This window comes from Schistocerca cancellata, chromosome 4 (assembly GCF_023864275.1).
Source record: "Schistocerca cancellata isolate TAMUIC-IGC-003103 chromosome 4, iqSchCanc2.1, whole genome shotgun sequence".
Taxonomy (NCBI): Eukaryota; Metazoa; Arthropoda; class Insecta; order Orthoptera; family Acrididae; genus Schistocerca; species Schistocerca cancellata.
The window spans coordinates 553,748,109-553,753,163 of record NC_064629.1 but is presented as its reverse complement, the minus strand read 5'-3'; the positions used below and the strand labels follow the sequence as shown (position 1 = coordinate 553,753,163).

The 5,055-nt window shown below is 39.9% G+C and overlaps 1 non-coding gene across 1 annotated transcript; it reads right to left on the bottom strand.

Moving 5' to 3' along the window:
• Window positions 1-1,340: 1,340 nt before the first annotated feature.
• Window positions 1,341-1,415, bottom strand: Trnat-ugu (transfer RNA threonine (anticodon UGU)). Its single transcript has one exon. It is a non-coding gene; the product is annotated as a tRNA-Thr (tRNA).
• Window positions 1,416-5,055: the final 3,640 nt, after the last annotated feature.

The window sequence follows — 5,055 nt, the reverse complement described above, 5'->3', positions numbered from 1 at the left end:
TATTCCAATTTGTTTATGTTTATTTACTGAGAATTTAGTAGGTTAATGTTTGTAAGATGACCACATGAGTAATGTCATACTGGAGTAGCAAACTGAATAAAGTTATGAACTTGATTAGTTTTTCACCATCCCATTTATGGTGTATGAAGTTTAAATAAATGTTGATTATTCAGAGATTTTTAACATTTAATAGTGTACTGTCAGACTACAAATTAATTAATAGTATGTGTAATTTGTGCCTGAAATATGTAAAAGTTCTAATATTTACAGTTTTGAGAATTGTGGCCTAGATATAAGTTGCTCCATTGACTGTAGTAGTGGCTCACGTGATCAGTTTTTAAACAGGTGGGCAGAACAGAGTCCATGGTCTTTTGATGTTCATGTATTGTTTGGTAAGGGTATTTGGTAAGATATGCGCAGCTGATGAGCTGATGGTCTTAAGTGTTGTTCATTGTACACCTATTCGGGGCTTACAATTTTTTTTAACTCTGAATGCTATTATAGTTATCAGTGAGATTTCTGATAGTGAATTTGTTATTATATAAAGTACTGAGTGAACCACTGAATTTTAGGAATTTAATTTAGTTTGTGTGATCTGGAGCTCAGCTCAATGCCTTTGGATTACATTTCATTACTGTGTGTGAATGCTCTGTTTGATCTGCGAAGTCAGTCATTTGATTTCTTGTTTCGTAATTTTGTTAAAATAACCTGTGTAGTAATAAGCACTCCATATAAGTTATGCATTTATACACCCCTTGTGACACTCTCAGCTTGATGTCACTAATTGTGAATCGTCCTGCATGGAAATCATCCAATCATGAGAGCTTTGTAGCCACTTTAAACTTTGCACCCCAAGTGATGGCTTGTGTCACATGGCCCTTAAACTGGTCCTGGTTAAGATAGAAGTAAGCAAATGGCCCCAGGAGGTGTAGAAGGAATGCATGAGCATCAAAAAATGGGTTACAGTGCTATGTAGTTAGGGAAGTAGAAGTAGTAGAAGTAGAAGTAGTAGTAGTAGTACCAGAAGCAGCAGCTGTTGTATGAATGTGCATAATATTGAAAGGTTGCTTGTGAGTTGTAAAAAATATTGTAGATTTGATCCTTTGAAAAATAATCACCCTGTAGTGCTTTTGAAAGATTTTTGTGTGTTGTGCCTGTATTTTTCATGTAGGAGAAAAAATGTAATTTTTAAAAGTATATATGACAGTAGTATCTGTTCCCGAAAGAACAGTTACCGTGGATGACCATGCAGCTTTGCTAGAAATGAAATGATAATTAAATGGACACCCTAGCTGCAAACAGGCGTTGATGTACTTCATTGGGGACATGTTGAAAGTGTGTGCCCCGACCAGGACTCGAACCCGGGATCTCCTGCTTACATGGCAGATGCTCTATCCATCTGAGCCACCGCGGGCACAGAGGATAGTGCGTCTGCAGGGACTTATCCCTTGCACGCTCCCCGTGAGATCTACATTCCCAACATGTCCACACCACTACATTCGTAGTGCACCTAATTGTCGGGGTCGGGGCACACATTTTCAACATGTCCCCAGTGAAGTACATCAACGCCTGTTTGCAGCTGGGGTGTTCATTTAATTATCATTTCATTTCTAGCAAAGCTGCATGGTCATCCACGGTAACTGTTCTTTCGGGAACAGATACTACCGTCATATATAGTTAAAATATGGCATCCCGGCCATTGACCTTCTTGTGCGAACGCACACACTATGCCCGAACTCGTACGGGACTTGGTAGATTAATCTGCCACGAGTAATGAGTATGATGGGCAAACATCTATTAGGCGCACTACGAATGTAGTGGTGTGGACATGTTGGGAATGTGGATCTTACGGGGAGCGTGCAAGGGATAAGTCCCTGCAGACGCACTATCTATCCTCTGTGCCCGCGGTGGCTCAGATCAGTTCCGTTTCAGCCGCGCTCGCGAGTGGCCGCTGTTAACTGTTGCGCTGCACTTCAGTGTTTACATCGCTGTACTTGTGCTTCGCCGAGTGCCGTCCGTCCGTTAATCTCCGTGTTCGTTCCTGTTCCTTGTGATCTGATCGCTCTTTCTGGTCTTGCTGCTGTTACTTGGAATTTCGGTTGTTTAAGGGGCCCCGGAAAGGCTCAAAATCATGAAAAGTTCAATTTTTACTTTTTTGCGTTTTCTGAATCTGCAGACTATTACCTTTTAATAGATATATAATTTATTCAATTCCGAAGACTACAACTATTTTTAAATTTTTTTTGAAATGTGTTCTACATGGGCGTGACCCACTGTGGCGCTGTTAAACTGCTGTCAAATGGTGTTATTATTAACGTCCGTGTTCACCAGGTACATTTTAGTGATGTGAGATAAAGTATGTGTTGTGGCTAACCTGTGATGGTTCAATATATATCGCTGGTGTGATTGTCGATTGTTTCATGTTTATTTACTCTGTCGTTATCTAGAAAATATTTGTAATTAATTCTGTTTCTTGAGTCTCTGTTTTGTTGAAGTATAATAATGAGTAAAAGTAAAGTTGCTGTTGCGACTTTCAATGATGGCAACATTGTAAGGTGCAAGGTATTTAGAAATATGGGAATGAAGATAGGTTCTAACATGGTACGAGCGATGCTTGCTTTAGACAAGGAATGCCTTCGGGCTGCAGACAGGGCTGTAAAGAGTCTAGAAATACAAGCAAGAGTAAACAGGAGGAGGAACAAGAGGAAGCTGGAGGAGGAGTTTGCAGAGGATGAAGATAATCCATCCTATGGACCTGGAATGCACTAAAAAGTTAATCCAATCTTTGTCGCTCGATTCCCAAAACTTTTATTTTCTCATACTAATTATATGTTTTCTAAGGATCTTCCAAACATATTTGTTTCAAACTTTCAGTAAATGTTACACAGTACCTTCTGCATAATTTAACACAGCCTTTTTCCAAAAAACTGTATATTTTTGATTATATAAATAAAAAATTGCAAAAAAATGTTGTGAATTTTCATTACAATTGAAAAAAAAATCATCTTTAATAAATGAACTAAAATTTTGTAAAATCCCTGTGTTAAGTTGTAGCCCATATTCCAATAAATAATCTGTAAAAAGTTCAACTTCCTACCTCAAATACTTTGTGAGGAAAGATGTAATTTATAAGCGTTATTTTAACATTGCAAGTATAGGGCGTTCCGGAGCCCCTTAACCGAAATTGCTTTGCTGGATTAACCATGGCTACAAACCCCAGGAAGAATACTCTGGTATTTGCTTTTGACAAGGAATCCCGTCCTGTTCAGCCGACACCCCTGGAAATAGATGACTGGATTACACAGGTAATTGGTCTAAATTCTGAAACCGTTCATACCTGGCAACTGGATCAGGAAAAATACTGTGTTTTTGTCAAGTTAATCAGTGCTTCGACTGTTGATAAAGTGTTACGAAAGTGGGGCTATGAAGTAGATTTTGTGCATAGGAATGGTTATAAAAGTAAGGTTTCCATCTATAGAGCGGACATTCATTACAAAACCGTTCGTGTCTTGAATCTTCCCATTGAAATTGAAAATGATAAGATTAAGGAAGCTCTTTTAAACTACGGAGACGTTAAATCAATTGCAAATGAAAGATGGTCGCCTCGCTTTAAACTGCAGTGTTTTAACGGGGTCCGCTGTGTAGAGATGAACGTTAAGACGAATACTCCGTCTCACATAACTGTTTGTGGGTATAAGGCACAAATTGTTTATACAGGTCAGGAAGCTACATGTCATATATGTAACGAAACCGGCCACTTCAGACAGGAATGTGCGCGTCGAACTGTTGTTCTTAAAAGTAATTTGATACAGCGTCAGAAGCTTACCTTAAATGATCTGTTACCAAAGAATAGCCCGGAACAACTGGTCGAGGATGTTAACGCAGCGGGACAAGCTGATGTCTCCCTTCACGATAACAGTCAATTTCCCCCGTTAACAACAAAAAGAAACCCCGTTGCCACTACTCGTGAAACTGAAATGCAACCGAAAAAACGACCTCTGGAGATAACTGATAGTTCTTCAGAGGACGAGCTGTCTTGTCCCACTCCCTCACTTCGCAAGCAACAGCAGTGCGATGAGAAGGCAGAGGAAACTGAAGGCAAAATGCGAATGGAAACTAATGAACAGAAAGATAATACATATACGGTGCCCAAAAATGAAGGGGGTGTAAGCAGCATTAATTTGCAAGAAACAACAGGTGCAGTAGCCGATTGCAAAGATCAGAATCCATCTGTTAATAAACAAATTCAGGGAGAGGTTGCAAAACTGCAGTCTCCATTTGTTTCCCTCGATCAGAAAGTGAGTGAAATTAATAAAGAACGAGGAAGTGGTGGCCAAACTGAAATCACGGTCAACACCTTAGGGCAGGCGCCGGCAACCGAAATTGCTAAAGCGTCTGCTGCTGCTCCAGATAAGCCGCGAAGTAAAATACCGACACAACCAAATGAGAATGTAGCTCGTAACCAAGGGAAGGGAAAATCCAGTAGGGGCGACCCAAGCCCAAAGAATGTTCAGTCCGAAACGGTCGTACACGACTCACTGGAGGAAAAATTCAGAAAGTTTTCCAGGAAATCAGTCTGCTTGCGGTACAAGAGAAAACATCAGAAGTAGAAAAAAACGGGACAGTAACTAATAAACTGATTGAAGTGTTATTCCATGTTCAGCCTTCCGAGAAAACTGTTACAGCTTAACTGAACCCTGAACCACAGTAAACTAAATTAATTCAACAAAACAACTACATAGTGACAGCACAATGACGCAATCTTATTCTGTCACCACTATAAACATAAATAAAATCACGACCGGTTTGAAATTATCGGCCCTTAAGGAATTTTTGTACGAATCCGCGACTGATATTGCCCTGTTACAAAAAGTTCTCATTTCGGATTTGGTAATTCCCGGTTTTGTCAGTTACATAAATGTATCTCCCGAAACAAGTGTTGGAACAGCTATGTTGGTAAGGGAAGGGATTACAGTAAGCGAGGTGGAACGACTGGAATCCGGAAGGGGAATGGGACCAAATATCTATGATGTGACTATCATCAACTTGTACGCC